Source organism: Corvus moneduloides, chromosome 5 (genome assembly GCF_009650955.1).
Source record: "Corvus moneduloides isolate bCorMon1 chromosome 5, bCorMon1.pri, whole genome shotgun sequence".
Taxonomy (NCBI): domain Eukaryota; kingdom Metazoa; phylum Chordata; class Aves; order Passeriformes; family Corvidae; genus Corvus; species Corvus moneduloides.
Genome location: NC_045480.1, coordinates 25,636,032 through 25,663,914, shown reverse-complemented (window position 1 = coordinate 25,663,914; position 27,883 = coordinate 25,636,032). Strand labels below are relative to the sequence as shown.

At 38.0% G+C, this 27,883-nt stretch overlaps 1 long non-coding RNA gene across 1 annotated transcript; it reads left to right on the top strand.

Moving 5' to 3' along the window:
* The first annotated feature begins 15,577 nt into the window (after positions 1–15,577).
* On the top strand, positions 15,578–22,551 carry LOC116444283. The gene is made up of 3 exons (XR_004240261.1): positions 15,578–15,798; positions 16,601–16,697; positions 22,250–22,551. It is a non-coding gene; the product is annotated as an uncharacterized LOC116444283 (long non-coding RNA).
* Positions 22,552–27,883: the final 5,332 nt, after the last annotated feature.

Genomic DNA, 27,883 nt, shown 5'->3' with positions numbered 1-27,883 from the left:
GTAGGCCTAATATTGCTGCCTGTTCCGAGCTTCTCTTCCCCCTCCCCAAGACACTTGCCTCTGCCATGTGCTCTGAACTCCTTTGTTCCAAGCAGGGGCAAACCCAAATGTAACTCAAACTCTTTAGCAGTGTCTGATTGGCCGGCCACCCTGGGTCCGCCCCCAGTCCTCCCCTTTCCCCTTCTCCGAATAAAAGAGAGGCCCGAGAGGGGGCCTGCTGTCTTTGGCTTGCACCCTTTCTGGGAACATCTGTGTGTTTCTGTTTCTGTTTGAAAGCTTCTAATTGTAGGAATTAGGCAAGCTGAAGACTATATTTCTCCCTCTTTGCTTCTGCTGGTTGTATCAGCTTTGCAGCTATCATTTGCCGCTTTTAGAGCTACTGAAATGCTGGATTGCCCGTGCTGCCTCTCTAGGCTGCCCAAGGCTTTCTAAGGCATTGAACTACGAGCATAGCCGGTAAAAAGCTGTGAGTACTTCCACAGCCTAAAATCATTCATATGTAGAAAATAAAATTTCAAATTTCAGTAGCACAGCATAATCTTTTGCTTTCTTACATTTTGTTGCTAGTTCTCCCAGGTGTACCTGTAATTTAGGAATTTCAGGTTTTATTGTTGTTAATATTGTGACTTGGATGATAGAAAAGCCTTTGGCAATTTGCATTCAATTACATTACAATTATGATCAATATAAGCATAAATATGGTTGGTGTCATACCTATGAAAAGGTCAGGAGTGACCCTGAACAAGTGAAACAGATTCTTTGTTGTTGTGCACTCTAAAAGTAGACAACATAAAGTGGGCTAGTTCAGATACATGCCATTAAGGTAGCAGTAAGTGAAAAATTGAGAAAAAATTTTATTTTTCTGTATTTTATAAGGAATAAAGAGCTATTTAAAAAAAATTATTATTGTTTTAGACTTAAATATTACACCTTTAAATATACCTTATATAGCTAGAGGTGTAGTTCATCCTGATAAAGCCACAAGAACATCAAGTGAAATAATTTGCCTTTGTTAAGTGAGCATATCCCATTGATTACACACCAACAATTATGTAATACAAGCAGGGACAATTAAACTCCGTAGATTTAAACTATTTTATTATATTGAAATATATTACGTGGTTTGTGGAAAGAACATGACACATTTAGTGTAGAAATAACAATTTTCCAACTCACAAGTCATTTAAATGGAGATAGATCTAACAATAGTCAGCAAAAGTGGCTTTCCTAAAGCTCATACTCCATTTCAGTTTCACTGCCTGGAACTTATGAGGGATGGCATTTCAACATCCTTTTTCATGGCCTTTTCAGGATTAAAGTGGCATCTCATTAAGATAACTAAAATATGCTGCAATGAGTAGATTATGGTCTTTTCTGGGAGGCTGCAGGTATGGAGAAGATGTTCTAACATTTCCTATGCTTCTTACTGAGAATTTAAAGAGTGAAACTTGGCTTTTCTTTACATTTCATGACCACCCTGACAAAACATCACACCTGTCTTCATCTTGTACAAATGTTACGGGCAACTTCTTCATCTTTTCATTAATACCTTATAAATACCGGAAAAAGCAGAGAATAAGCATGAAGACACGTCCTGGTTTCAGCCAGGGTTAATTTTTTGCAATAGATGTGAGGGGGCGTGGCCAGGCTCCTGATGTTATTGGACCTCACATCATTGCTGGGGTGGGGGAAAGGGACTCTCACTTCAGGGGAGAAGGGTGTTCCTTCACGTGGAGAAAACGTGGTGGGAGAGACCTGAAGGTATTTTATTATTTTGGGGGGTTTTTGTATAAATCATTTCTTTGTCTGATACATTTTGTTATTAATATTTTTGCTGTTACTGTTCATTTTTTATCTCATTTCTGTTTCAAATAAATTGTTCTTATGTGAACCCATGATCTTTACCTTTTGTGCTTCCAGTTGGAGGGGGAAAGGGAAGTGAGCAGTGGTTTTACTGCGAGTACTAAATTGGAGAATACCATTACTGAACCATGACACCCAGTCATTGAAAATCTGTAGAAATCTGAAGTTGGGAACAAACAGATTTGAACTTCCAAGGAACGGGCATCAGTATTCCAGAATATCAAATTTACAGTTGTGGTTAGACCTACTCGACTTGTGACCACTGTGGTAATTGTTTGCAGCATGTTAATTTTTAAAAGGGAAACAGAACCAGGATTCATTTTTTATGCAGCACAAAAATGGGCCATGGAGGAATTGTTTCCAACTGCTTGAGACTTATAAAGGAGGGGAACCTTTACAATAATGAATTGCACTTCTTTTTGTCTTTCTGTAGGGACATTCTGAATTTCTTTTATTTCTTTATTTATTTCTTTTATGAACCTCTGTAATGGGGATTTGAAACCTAAGATAAAAATGTTTAATTCAGATACTTCATGTTAGAGCTAATCTTCACAGAGCTGTAGTTTACTTTTTACTTCTGAGGTAGAAGCTATATATTCCCTTCGAAAAAAAGAAATACTGCAGTCACTTAATAGTTTCCACTTACCCCACTCTAGAAATGCTGATTTTTCTCAAACAATATTTTTCTCACAAGCAATCATGACAGGAGTTACTCTGGGTAAAAACATGTACTGTCTTTTTTTACTCATTAGGAAGGGGAAACCAATGATAATATTACTTACCTGCTTTGCTAGAAAATGGCTGTCCTTAGAAAGTTAAATCACCCAAGCTGATTGCAATAATTAATTTCATCATGATAGATGCAGTATTTGAATTTCATTAGACTATGCATTATGTATTGTCTAGAACACTCTAAAAATTAAATGTGCAGAGAATGGGATTTTTTAAAATAAATGTGTCTATATACATATTGATATCAAGAAGTCATACAAGAAAGAAAATTATAAAGTTATTTTCCCTCATGAGTAGAAACAAAATGCATTAGTATATTTCCCTTTAAGATGTTTTTTCTATTTTATTTTTGCTCTGTGAAAACACCTTCCATGCTGAAGGTTGATATACGTGATTTATCCCTTTAAGTTGAAAAAGTGAAACGAAACGCTGCAGCGGAAGAGAGTAGGTTTGTACCTAACAGCAGAAGATTGGAATTGAGCTTGTAAAAATTCTCAATGCATCTTTGCCTAAATTTGTAATTACTAAAACATACAAATGGTTGCAAAACTCAGATAGCCAGGCATCCATTGCAGTGATAGTTTTGTCTACAGATTTTTACAAGCTACCATAGTACCAGAAACATTTATACTTGGCTTTAATAGCAGCTGCAATTCTTAGTAACAGGCAGAGCAGGTGCCTGATCAATTCAAGGAAATTTTGGGGTCGAAAGATCTCACCTGGAGATAAAATAATGCATATAGGGGAAAAGATAGGTTTTGTAAGGCTATGTCTCCATTAACAAGCAGTTTAAGTTGAGAGAAGTGGTCTGAGAAACAATTGATCCTGAGGACCTGTCAGCCATATTCTAATCATCTGAGGTGTGATACAAAATAGCTCTTGTCTCATATACTCCTGGGCTCTATTTTCCAGTTTAGTTTTATACAAGGCAAGCACATTGAAGCCACTTTCATGCCTCTCCACAATGCTTATCAAAGTGAAGCAGGTGTTAGTAAGCACAAGGTTCAATTCCAAAGTGCCGTTCTCAAATTCAATAAAATGCTAATATAGATGCATTTTGTTTCAGCTTTTACTGTGTGCTGACTAGATCTTGTTAATGATAAAACTGGAACATGTGGGTGTTAATTTACCAGAAAAAAATCTGCTAATCCTTTCATAATTTTATGAGAAGGCAAAGAAAACCCAATAAAATTAAATGTTCAGTTTTTCTCTATGAAAAGTTAATTTATTGTGTAATTGCCAAAGATATAAAATAAAGTGCTTTGAAATCTATCCTTATATTTTGCAGATTTAATGATCTTATCACTAGTAATCAAAGAGAATCTATAGTCTGTTGCTCCAGTAAACTACACTATTTGTGAATCTGTGTTTATGAAAATTCCTATTGAAGTCATACTTTAAGTGTTGAAACAGTGAACTGTGCTGTTCGCGAATGAGACCAGACTTACAGTGTAACCCACACCATTTGTGCATCTGAGATCTTGTTGAATGAGACCAGAATTTACAGCGCTGAATTTTTCTAATCGGAAATTAAGCCTAGCTGCACCCAGCCCCTCTGATCTCTGAGGACTAGCTGGAAAGCAAGAGGGTTTCTTTTTTGCCAAATTTCTTTACTCTAAGCACGACAGTATGCTTAATCATCTGGACCCTTAGGATGTCGTAAAACTGTTAAAGGTCTTCTACAGATAAGACATACATGTTTCTAAGGCTGATTTTTGCTCCTTTCTCCTTTTTCCTACTACTAGAAAGCTCCCAATAGTCTGTGTCTTGAATTTTCTACATCACTCTAGGCAAAGTAGAGTGCCTTTTAAAGCCACGGGCAAATGCCTAAAGTTGAGTTTTAGATGTGGGATTCTGACTAAAAGAGTTCTCAAAATGAAAGTCTTCTGATTTCTTGGAAAAAGCTACATCTTTCCAAATTAAATACAAACCTTGGGCTCAGCATGCTTGAGTCAGTGCCAGTCCCTTTTACTATGATGCCTCCAGAGGCCTTGTCTATACCCAGAAAGATCAGCTGGCAATTAAAAGCAAGCAAACAAAACTGCCTAAACCAAGACCACACATTTCATACTCAGAGTATGGAAACTGTTATATATAACTTATGTTTTAGACTTCATTTTTTCACAGAGGCTGTCTTGGCAAGTAGACTCAGTAAAAGGTATGTTAAAGAATTGTTTTCAAGCACAAAACCAAAGGTATATGGTGTTGTATCTACAAAACTGATACGGTTTTCTTGTTGAAAACTTAACAAAACATACTCAACAAATAACAAATAAAAGCTTCATAAATATTTATATAGATTCTTGGTGCAATGTTACAATTATAGTGGCAATATTAGTAAATACTTTTTCTATTGTTTTCTACTGACTCTATTAGAAACAAGACTACTAGATATACTAAAAATAATGCGTAATGTGGTTTTGATGAACTAGGTGTTTCTTCAAAAGAAAGCTGTATTTGGTGTATTTCCAATTTATGTTAAATGCCAGCAGGCTGGCTAAGCAGGCTGATTTGCTTTGTGTAATGTGGAAATTGAAAGGTTTGTCATAACTTTGGAGTACGTCTGATTTCATTAGGGACTGGAACATCCCTCCTGTGAGGAGAGGCTGAGAGAGCTGGGACTGTTCAGCCATGATAGGGTGGTTGGAACTCGAACATCTTTAAGGTACCTTCCAGCTCAAGACTGTCTATTATTCTCTGGTTCTATGGCTCTGTGATGTGTAAGAGCTGGAACTACTGGAGGACACAGTCAACATGCAAGGATTTTTTGCTGCCCCTATGTCACCAATTATGACATAGTAGAACTTGGTACACGCTCAAGCCGAAACTGCTGCCTTCGGCTTAAGAAGAGGTCACCAGAATGCTGGCATGGATATGCAGCACTCTCTGAAGGGATTCGCTTTGCTGTTACTACATCAGGACACTTACAATCATGAGCAATTGCCTACATTCTCTGTTTGCCTTGTTGCCCGGAATAATAGTCATTTGTGGCTTGATTGCTTTGTTCTGCATTGTGCTTTTCGACACCACACCTGCTCATGGACAAACAAAGACTGTCAAGAAGTTCAGGGAACCAGGAAAGATTAAATATGATATCCATAATGTAATTGCCAACCCAAATGCTCCCAAAGAAGACATTGAATTTGATACAGATGATTTCCTAGTCAAGGTGGAGAAGGACATCAGCCCTGATTCCAATGTGGTGCGTGGCAGGATTTTTATTATTACTATTATTATTACTATTTCATCTTCACCATCATAATTATCAACTTTCATTTGGTTTTTGTTGTTGTTTCACGCTCCACTTAAAGTGGAATTTAACTCTGTTTTTAATTCATCTTGATATGTAGGGCAAACAAAGGGATACCTCTACAGAAAGTAGAGGAAATTAAGAATATTAATATAAGTTGTTTAGTAAAATGAGCTGATTTCAAGAAGTACTTAAAGATGTAATAAATTGATTATAGATTAAGCCTTTGCAAATAGTTCATCAGCTTTGAGAAGAAAGGGAGCTGGAAGATTTCAGACATACATCTTGGAAGACATTAGTCAATTCTAAGTTATGTAATAGATGTTTTATGATTTTTTGAACTTGAAAGTGTCAAAGGATGGTGAAAAAATAGACATAAGGGCAACATGAATTACTTTCACTTGAAAGTCCTTTTAAATTCTTTTTGTTGTTATGCTCTTTTTGTTCTCTTCTATATTAGTGATGTAAAATACTTTTTAAAATATTATTACTCTGCAAATGGGAGATCTGAGGTGTTCTACTACATTTGAGATGGTACTAACTTGAAAACTATGCATACCTTCATAGAAATGGGTGATTTTCCCATCAGTATTTCTTCCTTTGGTAATATTCAGAAAGGAAATAATTTTGAAAAAATCAATATTGCTTTGTCTGTGAGCTGTAACTTAGTCCTGTACCAATAATGAGAAGTTTAGGGCTTGCCTATGCATTACCAAAAATAATTTGGATAGTGAAGTTTGAATTAAAAAATGGTATTTGTATGTCTCTGAATATGAAGGCAAGCCTGACAAGTCTGTTTGTGTATTTAAAGGTAATATATTTATAGCAGATGAAAATACCCAGTGCTAGTCTCTTGTATTTCTATGCGTATATATATATATATATATATATATAGTTACAAATGTATATCACGTATGTGTGTATATATGTATCAGAACATGGCATTTTTGGATATAGAATTTAATGGTTTTTTAGTTCTTGAGAAAACGGGTTTATCTGCTCCTTCTAAGCATCCTTCCATAAGCCTGCTGTATTTTTCATCCTTTTATTCTAGTTGTTCTCTGTATGTTACTAGTTTATGGCTGGAAAAAAAAATATGGTGATTTTTTTATTCTCAATATTTAGCCCAAATTTGCATAGTCAACAGTATGTCTCTTAAAAAAGAAATAAAGGTACTGTTTATGTTTATTGAAAATTTAAATATCTGCGGTTCCTTTTAGTATAAATTCACTTGGACGTCATCCATCTGGCATCATAGGTTGTATCATCTGTTGATCTGGTTCCTTCTTGCTCAGAGTTCCGTATAAGGGAAAGAATGCAAATTTGTAAATATATTCATATATATACAAATGCATATATGCACAGATATTATATGTATAGTAGGTGCTGGGGTCTAGCAGTGCTGGCCAATTTTTAAACATCACCTTCTGCGGGCACAGGAGCAGGCAATTCCCAAATGTTGGAAGTCAAGCAGATGAGGCAGAAGGCATTACTTACTGCACAGAAGCTGCTGTTTCTTACTGCGTTCCAGAGACTGTTGTTGCTCTCCATGCACATAATAAAGCTGTCTTACCTCAATGGTCTTACAGTGTCTAAGCTTTGAATAGCTATCATTTGTAGGTACTGATGTTTTCTATAATGATGCACTGTAAAAGATAATGATGAAATTAAATCCTTTCACTTTTAGAACCATTTGTGGTAATATAAGTCCTTTAGACAAACAATAGAAATACTGTTTCCGGCCCATTTAAAACTGCTGAGTACATTATGAAAATGAATAAGAGAAAATTAATCAGCAACAGTAGATGGTAACTTTGCAAAATAACCCAACTTTTCTGTGTTTCTATGGTGCAGAACTCTGTAGATAAAAGAAAGGGAAAATAAGTTGGCATAATGGATGTAGGAATAGCTTGTTTCCTGGTACACACTACCTAAATATTTTCCTGAGAACTGCAGAGCTGCAAGAGCTTTTTCTGGTCTTTATGGTTTTTTTGTATGTGCAGAACCAGACATGACAGAAATCCAGTTGTGGGTTGGAGTTTTAGATGCTAGCACAGTATTAATTAAAGTAGGTAGAATAACCTTGAGCTAGTGATCAATCTAACGTAGTTTAGATAAAATAATTGAGGTGGGGAATATAACTGCTGTTACCAGTACTTACCAGGCATTTGTCCACCCTTATAGACATGAATGCTATTATTTCCTTTTGATTAGAACTGTAAATAGGACTGTGTTTTGAGAATCAATATTGAATTTCAGCAAGACAGGTATATGCTCTTCTTCTGAGTCATTACTGTCAGAATACTGAAATGAACCTGTTTTTTATTAAGACCTTAGATTTAATTAACTTAAGTTCATTTGTTTTCACTTACAAAGTGCTTGGAGATCTTTCCAAAGGAGCAGTTTGTGCCTGGCAGGAATGTATGGCAAGTACAAGTGACAACTGACACCCAGGAAGACAGAAGTTCAGATGAGCAAAGTTATGTTTTGACTTTCAAGTACTTGCAGAACACTTTATGGATCTTCCTGGGGATCATTTCTGGCACTACCCAGAACACAGGCAATGTGAGATCCACCACCATCAGTAAAAACAGAAAGTCCAAGTAGGCAGCAAAAGCCAAGCCAAGAAGGCAGCAAAAGTGAAGTTAAAAAGAGAGAACCAGCTTGTTTTCAGCTTGGCAACTTGCTCTTCTACAACATTCAGTGAAAAGAATCTTCTCCTTTGTCACCTAAGAACTGAGCTTGTGGGTGTGTTTCTCACTACTTCATTAAAAACTCACTGCATTTAACACTCATACTAGATGTTTGGGTTTATTTATAGCTTTTTATGTTTAAATGTGATACACTCACATTGTTGGTATAATTGACAACAAAATTCGTTGTTTTACCTACAGCACAGAGGAAGCTAAGGGGAAGCAAATGCTTTTTACTTTCACTTTTCCTTTTGAGAACTAGAAATACTGATAAAAAAAAAGGATTTTCTCTGAGTGTTAACAAATCTAAGTCTCCTTCTGTTACAGCGGGGATTACTGTAACACGCATATATCAAACCAGGTGTCCCGTGGAAAGGAAATATATATGGACAGATTCGTGGTAGATGTTTCAGAGATGTTTATTTCTCCAGCCGCATGGCCGGGGCTCAGCTCAGGAACTCCTCCAGTCACGGGACCCTGGGGTCCTTCCCACACAGGGGAACACAAACCAACCAATCGGGAATGAGGCTGACCAGGGGCAGGGAAACCCCGTGTCTCCCTGCCAGGGCCCCTCTCCCAGGGCTCCATGGCAGGGGGAGAGACCCCACCATCCTTCTATTAACTGATGCTTGGACAAACATTCCCACTGGCACCTGTCAAAATGGAGAAAATCAAGAACAGGTGTCCTAGTAAAATAGCTGACATTATTTTTAAGCCTATGCTTGCTGTTCTAACATTAAGATGACATGCACCTGTTAGTATCTACTTGGATACACTACTGCTGTGTCTGAGGGAAAACTTAATTTTTTTGTGTGTTACATATTAGCTATGGAGAAGGTTTGTTGCCATTAAGTGGTTAGGCCACTTAAAGAATCACCATTAAAGGTGAATTTCAATACAGTTTTGTGGCAAGGTTCACTCTATAACTTACTACATAGAAGAAGTATACATAATAAAATCATATTAGAAAAATTTTCACAGAGACTGGTGATGCAAGAGAGTAAGGGTACAAAGGATATGGATAAAAAATAGGGTACTAAAGGGTTTAGCAGCACTTAATCATTGACTAATTTAACATTTATGAGGTGAGTCAGTAGAATTTGCTACAATTATAACAGTGAATTAATTATAGACTCATGATAACCTTCATACCATAATAAATAGACATGCATACACAGGCAAGAAGAAGTATACATCTACATTTATGTGTGTAAAGGTACCTACCAAAAATTCTCCTAGTGTTCAGTGAAAGACATCAGGTCTCTCAGCATTTTTCAACAGGTATGGGTTGCACCTCAGGTGTGTCTGTGTATTCCGTCAGACTAGGCCTCATCGTCAGTGACAATCTTTCGAGTATGGCAAACTTGAAGGTTCATGAGCTCTGAGAGGTGTCCAATTCAGAGGGAGTTGCTGGTGCAGCTCACTGCAGTCCAGGAGAGCTCAAGTCAAAGCTTGTCAGGAGATCCTGAGATTGCAGAGCAGGCCTCATGGTGCGGGGGAAGCACCACCACAATCTTAAGAGACAAAATGGTAGATAGTCCAGATTGTGTTTTGGAAAAGTGCAGGGACTGAACAGCATTCCTGTGATTTGCATATGGCTTATCATGAGTTCTGATCCTGCTCATTGTGCAAAGCCTAGTTTTAAGACTAAGTGCATAAATTTTATTTACTCACTTTGTTGTTTGGAATATTTCAGCAAATCAGTGAACTACGGGCCAGATTTGTAGCAGGTGGAAAATGGACACAGTGCACTAACTTTAGTGAAGAGGCACTTGTCCTTATTGTCTGAAGCTGTGTTACAATGCATTGATAAGCACAAACAGACAAAGGCATGAAGGAAAGTCGAAGAAGAAATACCAAAATTCTCATGGTCTTACTTTTCAACTTACCTATATGAAATTGCCATTTGAATGCCCTGTTAAGTAACCGAGTGTTAATTTGAAATTCTAAATGTCTGGTCAAATGAGTAAGTGCAAATTTTATTTTTTAACTCATAAATTGGGACTTCTGTTGCATTTTTCACCCTAGTTGTGTGGAGAATTAAATGGGATTAGAGAAACCTACTAAAGGTGTTTGTGTGAACTAGAAACCAATAACGGGAAATTTATGTCTACATTAGAAGCTTGCTTTCACCTAGATTTTTGCGGAGGAATCAATATTTCCCTACTATACATGCAACTGAAATTTTTGTTCACAAGCTTGAATAATTTACACTTCATTGTCTCTTTCAAGTAAGACTTTGCATCCCCAAAAATCCATTTTCTCTCTTTGAATCTTATGAAAAAAAGATAAGGTTTTACAGTGGGGGTCAGAGCAGTGTTCTTTTGATGTAGCAGTTTTACCATTCAACCAACTCCAATTTAGAAATAGCATGTGAATTTCAGGAGTAGCATATAACTTGTGAAATTACAATTTACTATTTGTGTAAATTTAAGACTGCTTTTGGTAATGCAAGAGTGCCTCCCACTAACTCAAATGTTCATGATGAGGAGGTAGCCTTTCACTGCAGGGAGTCTGCTGCTAGGTGAGGCTCCATCAGTTTTGTCTTCTTCCTGGCTGGGATTTTAGTTGTTAATCATCTTTTGAGTCATTTCTTCTTCAGAATCCAAGGCTACACATACATGGTCTGGAGTTAAAAGAGAAAGAAGTTCCAGACAATAAAGGAGTTGCTCCTGATGCACAAAAATATGTCCAAGGACTGCCAGTCTGGTACACATTCAATGCAGTAGAGTTTACACTATGTAAGCAACATTGTATATGGGAATTCAGAAATATCAGCTGGAAGCTTTTCTGCTGATGGAACCCCTGAACTCCCTGTACATTTAACATGTGCTTGGGCAGTTCCTAGTTCTAATATAATAAATACAACATGGCTTGCAGATAAACTTGAACATGTATTTTTTATTAAAGACGTATGTTTCCTTTTTGAAGAATTCTTTCATCAGTTTTTCATCCTAAATATTTTGTCTGATAATGTACATTGCTCTTAAAAATTAATGAAGAACTATCGTGGGGAGTCCGATGCTGGTCAGCACTGGTGTGCTGCAACCTTCCTAGAGAGAGCGTCCTGCAAAGAACAACTCTTCCAGGGGCGGTGGCCGGCCTGCCTGGGCAGCAGGGGATTTCAGCAAGTGTAGCAACTTCTCTGATACAAGTGATTCCAGCTCCTGTGATTCAGTTCTTTGTGAAATCACACAAGGTGAACTCTGGGCAGAGAGACAGGAGCCTCGTATAGCAATTCCACAGAGGCAGCTTTTATTGTCCAGCAGTCCCTGTGAAGGGGAGGCCTGGGACAAAGGCTCCCTCCTGAGGGGCAGAAACAGGGGGCTTTTATGGGAAAGGCAGGGGGTGGGGTAGAAACCAATGAGCCAACTGGGTACAGGCTATTACCATATAGAAACAAGGCGTGCTGGGGGTGGTTCACTTTGTCACCATGACCCAGAGGAAGGTTGCTTATCTCTGGGCAAAGTCTTTTTGCCCTCAAGCCTCTCTCCTCCAAGGGAGTGCAGAGGGCTCTTGTGCCAAGGGCTTACAGTCTTCCACAAAGAACTCATGGGGTTATATCAGCCTTGTAACTCGTCACTAGTTTGGTTCTTCAAGCCTCCGTTTTATTACCAGTGCTCCTCAACCTCTTCACAGATTAATTGGATGCAGGACCCAAAGCTATATGAAGTAAATTTGCCAACAATGGTAAAGAGGGAGGAGTTGTTAACTCCCTTGATAGCAGAGAGGCCCTGCAGAGAGATCTTGACAAATTAGAAGGCTGGGAATTCACCTGTGTGTGAAGTTTACCAAGGGCAAGTGCTGGATTCTGCACCTGGCATGGGGCAACCCTGGATGTGCCTATAGACTGGGGAATGAGAGGCTGGAGGGCAGTGCTGCAGGAGGGGACCTGGGGGTCCTGGTTGATGGCAAAGTGAATGTGAATCAGCAATGCCCTGGCAGCCAGGAGGGCCAGCCATGTCCTGGGGGCATCAGGCACAGCATCATCGGCCAGGGAAGGGAGGGGATTGTCCCGCTCTGCTCTGCACTGGGGCAGCCTCACCTCAAGTGCTGGGGGCAGTTTTGGGCACCACAATATGAAATAGTCAAAATGTTATTAGGGAGTATCCATAGGAGAGCAACAAAGATGGTGAAGAGTCTGAAGGGGAAGCTGTATGAGGAGCGGCTGAGGTGACTTGGATTTTTCAGTCTGGAGAAGAGGACACTGAAGGTTTACCTCATCACACTCTACAGCTTCCTCATTAGGGGAAGCAAAGGGGTAGGCACTGATTTCTTCTGTCTGGTGACCAGGATCCCTCAGAACCTGAGGGAACAACATGAAGTTGAGTCAGGGGACATTTAGGTTGGATATGAAGAAAAAGGTTCTTCACCCAAAGGGTGAAGTTTTTTCAGTTGAGCACTGGAGCAGGCTCCTCAGGGAAGTGGTCAAAGCCCCAAGCCTGCCAGACTTAAGAAGTGTTTGGACAGTGTTCTCAGGCACATGGTATGACTCTTGGGATCGTCCTTTGAAGGGCCAGGATTTGAATTGTGATGATCTTTTTGGGTTCCTTCTAACTCAGGATATTCTATGAGTCTATGATTCACGTAAGATACACGTATGTTAGCTGTAAGTTTTTCCCACTGTAGCAGGTTTACATTTATTTAGTGACAGACAGAGGTTCAAGGAGTGTATGAATGCTCTTTTCTGTGGAGTGGCACTATCTTTCTTTAATTCTATTACCAGGACCTGGAAAAAATTATAAAACTACATTTTAATGTATCTAAAAAAATGTGGTTTTTTTTCTTTACGTTCTTTTTGTCTTTTGTTGACCTTTTAAGTATCATTGAAGGCTTTTCACATCATTTAAAAGACTCTTGTATGAGCTTTCAGATTCCAACTTTTGTGAAAAGGAAAATCTGTGCCAGGAAAATTAAAGGATTCTTGATTAAAAATCTCATTTTAAAAATAAAGGTCTTCTCAGATGTCTGGGAAAGATACTATTACAGTTCTTGTTTTCAGTAATCCCTGGGAAAATGCTAGTTCAGATTGATTGCTAGGTTATTTAAGTTCCTGAGCTGTTAAATTAGTGTGTAATAGATACTGCTCTGCAATTATATTCACCTTTGTTTCCTTTTAACTTTAAAATTTTCAAATATTAAGAATTAGTGCTGAATTACTGAATGAATTAATAGCAAAATTATGAATTACTTTGTTCCTCCAGAAATATTTTGGAACTCAGTGAAGATCATGTATGCAAAAATTTGAACAAGTATTTAAAACCATTAGAGATTGGTACACACCATTTTTTAAAATTATTTGCTTCAGTCTCAGGGAGAAATTAAATGAGAAATTTCACATTGCATTCTTTCATTTTTATGGTTGATCTAACCTATCAAGCCTTCTTAGACCTGTGGTGAGTACCTTATCAGCACTTTACCACCTCACTTTTCTGTAGCAGGAGAAATACAGCAACCTTTAGATTCTTGACAGGTGTCTTGGTATCTCACTATCTTTAAATTCCTCCTTTTGCATTTCCTTCTTTTACAAGTCTTACTCTTTGCCAGAAATTGTCAAGGAAAATAAAGTGTCCAATCATGGAATCATAAAATAGCTAAGTTTGATAAAGACCTCTAAGATCATTGAGTCCAACCGTAACCCCACGCTGCCAGATCCCCCACTAAACCATGTTCCTAAGCACCACATTATTAGTGTCATGACAGTTATGCACTCAGTATGCTGAAAAAGCTCAAAAGTTGTTTAGATTTTTTGTGGTTGGTTGGTGGTTTGTTTGTTTGTTCTACTTGGTGGTGTTTTGTCTTTTTTTTCCTAAGATATCTTTACTTAGGTATGCGAAAGTGTTTGTTTTGAAACTTTCTCAGCTGCACATAGAGTTCAGTACAACTCGTCTCAGAAATATGCAATATAGCAGGCATAACACTTTATATCTATTTATGTGAAGAAATGTATCCCATGCTGACTCAATAACTGCTTTTGTAAACTTAAACGTATTTTTGAGGGGAGGTGGGTGGAAATATGAAGAGATGAGAGGTGGTTGTCAGTGCTGGCAATGAATGATCAAGAACTCTTTCCCACTGAAAGATAAGGAAGAGGTGATACAGTCTCCTCCAGTGCGCTGTCTGACATACTAACCTGATTTGCTCGTGACTGACACTGCAGCAACAGAAAATTAATCACTGGTGGCTGAATATCTTGCTCTTTTATCAGGATGTGGTATGCAGAGATAGCCATTTTGGATTGTTCACTGCCTATGAACAATAAGATCTTAGAAAAAAAATTAGTAACTTTTACCGCAATACTAGTATAATTACCCAATGTTAAAAAAAATAATGATGATTGTTGGTTAGCCACACTTGAAAATGGCCCCAGGGAAAATGAAAGCTAGTCCTTAATGACTCTTCTTTCAAGAACAAAGACTGTACCCTTTCTTAAAGGAACTTACTTTGCTCTGGTGTTGTGCCAGTGTTTCCGTCAGTGACTTCACGTTTCACTTTGCTTTCCTTCTCGTTCATTCAGAGATGAACATACAATGTATTTCACAAAAAAAGCATTTCATAATAATCTGAAAATACCTCAATGTGGGTAATTTTAATAATTTTATGGGAGTTATGCCTCCTCTTTTCTGATTATGAGTGATAATTTTTGTTCCTGTGATAGATTAGAATACTGAAGAAGTTAATTTAATGAAAAAGAGAAGCTATTTAATGACAGAATAATTGAATTCTGGATGGGATCTGATATGTTAAATAACAGACAACTAATTCATAATGTCTACGACCAACACTAGTAATAGAAAGAGCAATCACTGAAAAAAAACTAACTTGTGCTAAGAGAGCAAAACTGGGACTATTGCTTTACCACCTTCTCAGAACTGGCATATCCAAATTTAACCTCATTTGCTATATCTGATCCACAGAAAAAGATTCCTAATCATGTCTGTATTTAATTAGATTCAAATAGTTTCAGAGAGGTTTTCAGCTTTGCAAGTTTGCAGAACATAGGGCTTAGACTTTTCCTCCTATCACAGAATATCAAGCCTTAGGTCTGACTTGGCTCATATACAAAGCAAAAACAGCCCTCTTTCCCCATTATCCCTTACTGTCATCAAGCTTGACAGCTGATACTTGGCCAGGATGCTAACAAACAGTGCAGCTCTAAAAGGAATAGCAAGATTATTTCCAGCCTAAATGGCAAGCTTTGCCAGGACAAAGCCACTATTAGAGCTGTTAGAACTTGCAAACTTTGGTTTCCCTATAAAGGTGCGTATCTCATTCTTTTACAGAGGACTTTCTTCTTCTTTCTCTGATTAATATTTTGTCTAATTCTGAAAGAATGTAAAAGTTGAGAAGATTTTTTTAAAAAATTTATTGTTTTAATCTTTAATGATTTTATTATTGTCAATTGAGATTTTTTTTAGTGTTCTTTCTCAGAGGAAAACAGAAAAAACTTAGATAACTTTTTGACTTTGACCTTTATCATTTATTCTTAAGGCTTAAAGATGCCACAGAAACATGTTACATTGAATCCCTTGAAGGCAGGGAGGCCCTGAAGAGAATATGCAGTCTAAGAGTTGGGTTCAATGATCCTTGTGGGTCCCTTCCAACTCAGCATGTTCTGTGATTCTGTGATTAACCCCTGGTACAGTGCGTTTTCTCTTCTATTAGACAGCTGACAGATGACTCAGTAAATTTAGCTTGCAGTAATTACAGTGTCACAATTTGGGCAGTTAAAGCACTTTAGTAGGGTCACTTTATAAACTTTTTCTCAAAATGCATCTACATTTTTGCTCAATTCATGACATATCACACAATTTTACTCTTTCATGGACAAATTGTTTCACCTGAATTCACCTGAATTCATTTATTAACATGTTGCCTGTCAAATGAGTTGAAAAAAGTGTAGACTCCTTGTATAATCTCTGGAATTTGTAAATCTATAATGGATATTAAAGATACTAAAGAACTTTTATGCAGCAACACTACTGATTTTACTGCTACCACTTTTTCTTTGTCCTCCTTATTGTTTTTCCATTTCTCTACATCTTTCCCTAAATCTGAGAAGGTAAGATGGTAGAAGGTGCAACCTTCAGCATGCATATCTCTGAAACATTCAACCAGCCAGCCTTCTCTCCCACCGTGGCTCTTCTGGATTAAATGAGGTGAGTTTATTTCTTCTTAGCTCTATTAGTTTACTTTATTCTAGGGTGATTTGATAGATATACTACTATTCAACCTGGTGCAGGAAGGATGTTGGTGATCCTGAAGGAACCTGGTACCCTTCAGGATTCCAGGACTTCCTGAGTATCACAAAGGCATGACTGTACATTAGCATACAGGAAAGCAATATCACTTGGAAATTTTATTGTTATGGTGCTCCTAACAGATACTGTCAGTTAAAATGTTCATGTCAGTAATTACCCCAAAATAAAACTTTGGGCTGTAGAAAACCTGACATTTTGAATAGGGTATTGTTCCCAAGCGTTGATATTGGACTCACTTATGTGCTGAAAGCACTGATACAGGGCTTAAAGAAAATAATTATTCCAGCTATTTTGTTCATTCTGGAGAGAAGCATTCAGAGTTATAAACTACTTTCATTTTGAAACTTGACTATCAAAATCTGAGGTCTTAATTTTTTGTTTCTGATAACTAAGGTTGGTAAATTGTACATTAATTCAGCTTTTGCTGTCATTTACACCTTGGGTAATGATCAAATCATATTATTGTTAGACAAAACCTGTAATAAAATAACTTTCTAGTTTTTCAATTTTAACAAAACCAGTAAAAGATTGCAATAAATATCATGTGGAATAAAAGTTTCCTACTGCTGCTTGAATTTGTTGAATAGAATTACCCTTTGTTTGAAAAAAAATTGGATGCAAAACACACCACAACTCTCTCCATGGATATGCTTTTGGCCAGTGGCTTTTCTTTTTCAATTATACATCAGTCTGCCTCAGGGTTTGAGTAACAATGACTTACAGGAGTTTGCAAGGTGAAAAGAGGATTCTTTCACTTATTGAACCTAATGGGAACTTATTGCCAGAGTTAGAGAATTTTTTTAAAAACATCTTTCCTTCTGTAAAGTTTTAATTGTTTCTGTCCACAACACAAATCTGGCAGAAAGACATAATTATGTAGTAAGGTACCACTGTGTAGCTTTATGATTCTGTACAATGGTATTTTTAAATGATAGTTCAAACTAATAGAGGAGTTATTTTTATTCAAATGTCTTGCTTTGGTATGTCATGCTGTTATAAATAACATTAATATTCAAACATAATGCATTATGTTTAACTCTACTACAGGGATAAATCATTATAAAGACTGAGTTTTTTAAAAGGGTTGCCACTTGTCCTACTCAGTGCTACCATGAGTGCATTTTCAAGTACATGGCTGAACAGTGACCCACATATCCTTGCATGTGTTTACAGGGCTTCCAGTCAGGGGAAATTATCTTTACATTGCAGTTGGGGAAATTGAGCTAAAAAGCACTGTGACGCAAGGAATATGGAATGGCAGAATTTCATTTTGAATGCCATTCTAACCTTTGTTACATTCACATTAAAAAACAAAACAAAAAGGAAACAACCCCCCAAAACCACTGGGAACTGTCCTCATCAAACTAGGATTGACTGCAGACACTGTCGGCCACCATGGAAAACAATTGAAAGCAGGCATTTTAATAGGATTCTGGAAGAGCTGGGCTCAAAACTAAAAGTAATTTTGGGCTACAGTTTCCTCTGGCTTGATTTTGAACATATTTTTGAGAAAAAGGAAACATTTTTTTAAGCTTGGCAGCTGTCATGGAGCTCATGTGTGGTTGCTGACTGATCTGACGAAGAGAATAATTTGTAGACACAGTATATCATTAGGAATGACAGGGAGTCAGTGTGTAAGCTCTGGTTTCTGGCTGCTTAACATTTGAGGCAGGATTGTTACGCCTCCCAGAAAACATAATTTATCTTTTTTTTTTTTTCTTCTCATAAAATAAACACAAGCAAACAGTTCATTGTTAGGAACAAGCAAGTTAAGAACTTAAAATCTTTGAACGCATAGAACTGAGTGATAAAAGCAAGTTAAATTAAGCAGAAAATGCTGCTGATAATTTGGGCCATGTAGACTTGATAAAATTAACAAAGTTGAAATAATCTGAAAGCCTTTAGATTCTGAGAAGAAGCTTTATTTTCCCCATGAGAAGCCAGCATTTCCTTTAAATGAAATTAACCTTATCAGGTCACTTTTGGTTGCAGCTCAGTTACACCACTAACATTAACTTATGAACATCTGGAACAATTATTCCTTCTTCTTGGCTGAGCAGTGGGTAGCGCAAATCTAAGGGAGGTATTACTAAAGACACCAAGCAGTATTGATTAGATACTCTACCTATGATTCCAGAAGCATGTGGGAGGACTTCATTGCCACAGTGATCTACTGCAACAAGCAAAATGAATTTAGATTTCATTGTTGGCAGGGGAATTAACTGGAAATTTAGAACTTACTAGGCTGTAAGATGGCCTCTAGTAATCTAAAGTGAAATCTTGGTATTAATCTAATTAAAATATTTTATCCTACTTTTCTAATCCAAGGTACTCCTTTATCTTATGTGATGTGCATTGCTCTGAACATCTGCCTCTCCCACACTCCTCCCTTTTCAAAAAGACAATGTTAAAACTAGAAAAAGTTCAGAGAGGGGCTAAAAAAATCAGACAATGATCAAATATATGGAATACTTTTCTACAAGGAGTAGGTTGGAAAAGTAGGACTCCTTGCTTAGAAAAGAAATAGTGTAAGAAACAAGGTAATGACCTGTAAAAACATCCACATTATGGAAAAGATGCAGCTCAAAATTTCTTCTGGTAAAAGAGCAAGGAGCCAGATGAAACTATTGAGAGTCATGCAAAAGGAACTAAAGGAAGTGATTCTGTCCATGATAGGTAGGTGAGCTATGGAGCTCCATGACATGACATGCAGTGACTGTTAAAAATTTACATTAGTTCAAAAAGCCATTAGGAAAATCAGTGGAATCTAAAAAGGCTATTAAATTCAAGCATACAAATTTTCATAGAGTAAGTCCCTGAGCTGAAAATATTGGAGGCTGTGAGGGAGTTCTGGGAAAGTATTGCTGCCCACTTGGTTGGTCCTAGTATTTTCCTCCAACATCTGCTCTTGACCACTATGTTGGGTAAGAAATATTAAGCAGAGGGACTTTGTTTGGATGCAGTCATTCCCATTTCAAAACATTAATCCTGTTGCAAGGAGTCTTTTTGGGATTAGGAAACTATAAAATATATTGCAATCATAGAATATCCTGAGTTGAAAGGTCCCAAAAGTATCATCAAAGTCGCACTCCTGGTCTTGCGCAAGACATTGCCAAGAATCACACCATGTTCCTGAGAGCGTTGTCCAAACCCTTCTTGCACTCAGACAGGCTTGGTGCTTTTACCACTTCCCTGGGGAGCCTGTTCCAGTGCCCAACCACCCTCTAGGGCAAGAACCTTTTCCTACTATCCAGCCTAAATCTCCCAAACACAAATTTGGGTTAATCCCTCAGGTCCTGTCACTGGTCACCACAGACCAGAGATCAGTGCCTGCCCTCCTCTTCTATAGGATGAACAGACCAAGCAACCTCAGCCGCTTGTCATACAGCTTCCCCTCAAGGCTTTCACCACTTTTGTTGCCCTCCTTTGGACGCTTTCTAATATTTTAATATCTTTCTGATATTAAACCTAAGTGCAGTCACCACAGCTGCACACAGGACTCGAGGTGAGGCCGCCCCAGTGCAGAGCAGAATGGGACAATCCCCTCCCTTGCCCGGCTGGCGATGCTGTGCCTGATGCCCCACAGGACATGGTTGGCCCCCTGGCTGCCCGGGCACTGCTGACTCATGCTCAACTTGCCATCGACCAGGATCCCTAGGTCCCTTCCTGAAAATAGGAGAAACAAAGCTCTGAGAACACTGCCTCAGTATTCCTATAAGGTTGCCAAGTTACTATGTGCTTCATTATCTGCCTACAGAGACACTTGCACTTCTGAAAGAAAGGGGAAAATAGGACATCAAACTAGAAATGCTAATCCAACAGCTCTCGTAAGTTCATAATTACAATTGAGGAGCAATTATTAATAATTTAATACTTCAGGTAAATTATAGGACTGTGAACTGAGTCAGTATCCCACAATTTTTGTGGTTTATTAGTAACGAGGAGCATGTTTAAATCAAATGTATAAGGCTTAAATATGGCATTGTTTTCTGAGACATCTCATTTTAGGACATCTCTGGAAAAAGAATTGGTGAGGGAAGTTGTCCATTCATTACTACTGAAGAATCAAAACCTCCATTTCATATAACCAGCTGATACCTTCTTCCCCACCTCTTCCATATGCTCTCCTTGAGAGTTTAAAGGACAAATTTTCTTTTCAGAATGTTCTCTGGCTCAGAGAGTGCCTGCGAGGTCACATAAGCAGCCTGGGTAATATGCTGAAAGAATTGTGGGGATTTTTTTCCCTTGAAAGCTTCATGGCATTCCAGAATACAGAGCACGATTCATTCTTCACTTTGCAAATTTTAATTAGACAGACCCTTGCAATCTAATGAGGAGTTTTACCCTTCCTGCTATAATTCATCCTTGCTGATGTCTTGCGTTCATGGAAACCTCATTATAATCCTTCTATGTTTCACATCTGGTTATCTGTCATGGTGTAACCCCCAGCTAGGCACCACAGCTGCTCCCCACGCCCTCCTTCCCTGATGGGATGAGGAGTAGAATCAGGAAGAGTGTACAAATTATAGGTTAAGAACAGTTTAATAACTGAGATAAAATAAAAATAACAGCAACAATTATAATGAAAAGGGAGACAACACCAAAATAAAAAAAAAAAATAAAAAGAGATAAATAAAGTCCAAGATAGACAAGCAGTGCACAATACAATCACCCAGCACCTGGAGACTGATGCCTGGTCCATCCCCAAGCAGTGATCAATCAGTAGCTCCTGGCCATTCTTCACAGTTTATATACTGAGCACGACATTCTATGGTATGGAGTATCCCTTTGGCCAGTTTGAGTCATCTGTCCTGGCCATGCTGCCTCACAGCTTCTTGTCAGCCTGCTCACTGGCAGAACATGGGAAACTGGAAATCCCTTGACTTAAAGTAAACACTACTTACCAACTACAAAAGCTTAAGTGTGTCACCATTAATCTCATACTAAATCCCAAAAATAGCCCTGTACCAGCTACTAGAAGAAAAATTAACTCTATTCCCGGTGAATCTAGGACATTAACTCAAAGCAACAAGCAAAAAATTAATCTTTGGATATGATTCTAAATTCTGAAAATTTGGACACATTTAGAAACAATGTCATTTCAAATGAGAGCATGCCAATCAACATCTCACTACAGCAAAAGATGTCTTCTTGAGGTTGTGGAGTTGATTTCAGAAATGAAGATTTTGGCGTTAAGAAGAAGCTATCAATTTCAGGCTGACTACAATAAATTGGTTCAGAATGAGCATTTATTTCTTCTGGGAATAGGAAGCACTTTGTATTTATTTTATGCACGGCCTGAATGAATGCTTGTCCCATCCTGAAGACACACAGCACCAAAAGAAAAAAATGTTAAAGCTGTCTAAAAGCAAGAAACTCACCGTTCTCTTTTTCTTGCCAAGGATTTGTGACTGATTACAAGTAATACCTTGTTTCCAATTCTCTTGCAGACTAGAATGCCTTCCAGGATGAAACAAGTAGATGCAAGAAGAAAGGCAGAGTGCATCATGTGCCAATCATTCTGGCTGACGCAGCAACTTTATGGGAACTTACTTCTCCCACTTCATTTTCCATTATTGGTATCTGAAAAGGCAGAGGAAAGATATCCAGGCTGTGCAAATGAGAGCATTGAGGGCACCTGTGATTCCAGTTCACTGTCAGTTTTGTGTGCATTTGTACTCCCAAGTAGCTGCCTAACTAATCTGATGTAAATTAAGTTTTTACCCATTAAAATGTTGGTGTAATATTTAAAGGATGACAATTTAGAAGACCATATCTATCTTGTTTTCACTCAACAGTCTCCTGAATAACACTTTTCTGCTCTTGCTCCTTTCATGATTAACAAATATATGTTTATATTTTAGGATATTTCCTAATGGGAAAAGATAGAGGCATTAATATTAGGAGACATTTAGGCAAGGTAAAAGAAAAAGTTCTGATAATCTAGAATAAAGAGAAAATATACCTGTCATGCATTGCTACATACAGAAATAGGATTGTGCTGGGTACATTTGAGTAACTGCAAACTGCAAACAATGCTGAAAATGTTGCCTAGTAAACTCAGTGTGCATATGTACATAAAGGTATCCTTATGGAGCAACTGCTGGAATGGATGGAAAGTATATTGGCTTTACACTCCAAATGAGGTTACTTATTGGAATTTTCAGTATGGCTTGTGGATCAGTTGTAAGTGAAATATTTAGATCTGTAATTTTAGGATGTTAAATTTTTAATACAATGTATTAGTCACCAAAGATTTTATACTATTTCAGTGGTGATCGAACATTACTTGAGATAATAACCTCTAATTGTGAGGAAGACTTGAAGTAAATATTTCTGTAATGGTTCATTTTATATGGACTACTAAAGAGAAGGAAGCGTTGTTGTTTTGTTTTTTTCTAAATAGAAACATTGTTGCAGTCTTATTTAACATAACTTTAATAATGTTGCTATGGTAATAATTTAAGAATTGCATTTGCTTTTATCTTGCATATGCTAATTCTGAAGTCAGCAGGGATGCCTCTAAGCTTATGAAGTTTTCTAAAGATCAGACTTGGGTCTATAAGTTTGAATTAAAGCACCTGCCAGTAACAGCTATAATGGATTGGTCACCTTATTTTCTTCTGCCATCTCCTTTCTACATCCCTTTTGAGAATTTGTGAAAAGTTTTACACTTAGAGTTAGCATATAACAAATCTGTCATGTGTAAATTAGCCTGAATAGCAGCTATATAATTCAAAGAAAATTCTGTATTTAGATCAGAAGTCTTATTATATAATGAATTAGAATTGCATTCAGTTTCCTTAGCACGGAAAGCAGCGTTAAAAGAGTGTTAAAAATGGACTACTGGGATTTATTGATTTTGCTAATCCATCTGATTACACATATAATTTCTCGTTAATAAATATTGCTAAAGTTAAATAGTAATTCAAATAAGATATAGTGATCTTTAAGATATGAAACTCACTGCGCAAACTTTGAAATGTTCTGATAAAATTTGTCAAACATTCTTCACACTTTTGGAAAATAAAAAATCCAAAATCACATCTACAGCTAGAAGTACTGACCCCTGAGATACACCACAAATTACAGGCCTCCAGCTAGGCTCTGCATGGCTGAACACAACCCTCTGGGATCTGCCATTCAGCCATTTCTCAACCCACTGCACTGTCCACTTGCTCAGCCCACCCTTCCTAAGTTTGCCTATGAGTATCTTGTGGGACACAGCATCAAAAGCCTTGCTGAAGTCAAGGTTAACGTTCATGGCTTTCTCCTCATCTACCAGGCAGTCATTCCAGGCTATTGGATAGGTCAAACAATATCTCCCCTTGCTGAATTCATGTTGACCACTCCTGTTGACCTTCTGTTCCTCCACATGCTCAGCGACATCCAGAACGAGCAGCTATCCCACCCCTTTACCAGGGATTGAGGTGAGGCTGACTGTCCTGTAGGTCCCTGGGTCCTCCTTTCTGCCCTTTTGAAGACTGAAGTGCCATTGGCTTTCCTCCAGTTCTCAGGCACCTTTGCGGTTCTCCATGACCTTTCAAACATGATGGAGAGTGGCTTATCAATAGCACCCATGCATGTATTCCATCAGGGCCCATGGATTTGCCGTTATCAAGTTTGCCTAATTGATCTCTAACCCTATCCTACTCTACCAAAGGAAACTCTTCCTTCCTCCAGAGCTTCCTCTGTGTCCATTGTCACCAGGACACCAACCTCATTCAGCAGTGGGCTGACATTTTTTCTAGTCTTCCCTCTCTTACTGATACAATTGAATAAGTCCTTCTGGTTGTCCTTGACATCCCTTGCCAGCTTTCATTCCAAATGGATCTTAGCCTTTCTTTGTCACACCCCTGCATGCTCTGACAACATTCCTATATTCCTTCAAAGTGGCCTGTCCCTTTTTCCACATTCTGTACACTTTCTTCTTCTGTTGGAGCTTTGCTAGAAGCTTCTTGCTCATCCATGCAGGTCTCCTGACCCCTTTGCTTGATTTCTTACTCGCAGAAATACAAAGATACTGAGCTTGGAGGAAGTGATGCCTGAATATTAACTAACTCTCTTCCAGAGCCCTAACCCATGAATTTCTCCAAGTAGGACCTTTAAGAAAACAGTTAGCTTTCCTGATGTGTGGGGTTGTAATCCTGATTACTGCCTTGCTTCTTCCATGCAGGATCCTGAGCTCCACCATCAAATGGTCACTGTGACCAAGACTGCCTCCAAACTTCACATCCGCAACCAGTCATTTTTTTGTTAGTACAAGGTCCATACTAAGTTCAGTTGACCAGAAAAAATGTCTTATGAAATGGAGGATTGTCTAGTGTAAATACTTGTCATGAACTACAGGTATCTTTTGGTGATGACTGCCTCAGTGGCTTGCACTAGAGAACAACAGGAACCATCAAGGGTTTCTTAGAAAGTAAACTCCTCTAACTGAGATTTTCTAACTTTAAGTATTTTTACTGGTCGATTTTGAGTAACTGCTGCTTTTTCTATGCTGGCCAAGGTTGAGACTTTGATTGTTATGCCTGAGTATGACAAGAAAGTGGTGGTTCCTGGAAAATAAAAATGTGAATATAAAATTCAGAAGTACCCAGGTGACTTACAGTTCATGTTCACAGACAGTTAATCCACAGAAAAGGAGGGAAATAACTTAAAACACCACTTCCTTTCTAGGCAGCTTCTGAATTACATCAGAAAAGCGCTTGTAGATTGGACTCACTTGCTTTAGCCTAGCAAGGTTAACCTCCCAAGGCTTCTCTAAATGCACAGAAAGGAGATAACTTCATCTAGAGTGGGACTCAGCGCAGGACCCCTCATCACAGAATGACATTTTCCAGTCTTGTAGTTATAATGGAGAAATTACTGTGGTGTAATCATGATGCACTAATTGGGCCATGAACACAAGTATTTACAAATCTATGTTTAATTTTCATCCAAAAAATGTAAGTTCTTATTTAATACTATCTTTTGAAATTCTAGTTGACATATTTTTCACTGATTATGCCAAAGAAATTGTATGTTGTTTTGTTGAGAAATTCTGGCAGGCAATACTCAACTTTCTCCTTTACTATTTGGATTATTCATAAAATGTAGTTGTTCCAGTTTCCACTCTTCACTTCTTGTAGGAAGAATGTACTATTCCTATTACAGGAAGTTTAATCATTCCTTTGTCATTGTGAGAGTCTAAAATGTTAATGGTCAATGACTGATCAGGCATTTGCAAAAGCAGCAGGTGCTTTGCTGAGGATGAGCACGGTAACAGCCCAGGTGCAGAGGGTGCGAGCACCAGGGATTAACCATGAAAAATCAGCATTTGTTTAGCAAGAAGATGGGTTTTGAGATAGATAAGGGAAAAGGTTCATAAGAAGCAGATCCTGCAAGGTGCGATAATGCTTTTTACCGTGCCAGTGTCTGTTACACAAGTGGCTCAGTTCGCCCCCCGCACTGTCAGCTGGGGAAGGTATTGGAGCATTCACGTGATTCATCCCTTCTGCGGCGGCATAGCTGGTTCAGCTATGGTGACATGAGAGGCACCTGTAGCTATCACATTTTAGAAGGTGTCATAAACCATCAAAGACCCCTGAAGCATGCCCAAACTAAATTCTGGGAGCACTGCCCATGATCCACCGTGTTGCAGCACAGCCACAGTGCTGCAAAAGACAGTGTAAAACTCCCCCCAAGGGGAGGTACCGGTGTGTTCCCACATAGCCTGAGCATATATTAAGGCATTGAACTTTGTGTTTCACAGACTTCCCCCACAGCCGATGGATCAAGACTGCAACAACCACTTTTGACAGACATCAAAATTGCAACAATCAAGTCTTGTTGCTGGATCCCTGCATGGTGATACCTTTCTATTCTTAGCCTTTCTTTCTATTTTTTTCTTTTCATTATACATTTTCTTAAGTATGCTTTTATATTGTTGTATTACTTTATATAAAAATAACCAAAATGGCTACATACCTCCTTTCCATTGCAACCAAATTGTTCTAAAGTAAACCCTACACGTGTATATATTTATAAACACTGATCATTTACTGTTGTATCACTCTAATCTGCTCCAAGGCATCTATTTACGAGAACCTGAGTCACCCTGGCCTTCAGGTGCGCTTCTGTAATGGTCAGAAATAAACAGATAAAAAGAAACATAGATATCATCCTGTAAAAAGGAGACACAGTTACCTATCACATCTGTAAAAGCAGAAATCTTGCTGCTTGGAAACACACAGATGAATAAATGACTGGGGATAATTACATTGCCAGCAGCTGAATTTATTGTGAACTTTGGCAGCTAAAATGTCATTCATGTCTCAAATGGCAGAGTCAATTAAATCAGTTATAAAATATGCAGCAACTGTTAAAATGCTTCATTTTCCACATTTTGCATTAAGTACATTGTTAAAAATCAATGTTTCTACACCATAAAGTCCTTTAGAAGGACAGGTGCCTTCTATCACTAATTCTGCAATGAAAGTTTCTTTTTTCTTTCTTTGAAAGTGGCTATCCATTCAGTTCCATAGTGAACAATCAGTAGCATGATCAGTACAAAAAATATTTTTGAAACCTTTATCTATTCTGCCCTTTCTGACAGCATAAATAGTAGCAGTTACAATTACAGATAGTAAAAAAAATGGTAGCAAAACCACCGGTCACATATCTCTTCTCAAATGAAGCTTATCTTGAGAAATGAGCACAGAACAACTTATATCCCAAGTAAGCCCAAGGTGAGTGAAAATTATCAATTTGATAAACCATAAAGAAATAACAGAGACACATCTTCATTATGTACCATTTATATGAAAAAGCTACAGCTATGTGATTAGAGGTTGTAACAACAAATATCTACAGACATTTGACATTGAGAGACACTTCTTAACAAACACTTGACAGCTTATTAAAGCTGCTTTGCTAAGATGGATAAAGGCAAAGGCATTCATAATTAAAGCAACTGTTGTCCTTAATTATCCTCTAGCTTCCTGTGTGCTAGATTTCCTGAGGGAGAAGAATCTGGAGATGGGTCATGTCAGATAGGCACATTACTCAGAAGAATAAATACTTTCTATAATTCATGTGTTCCC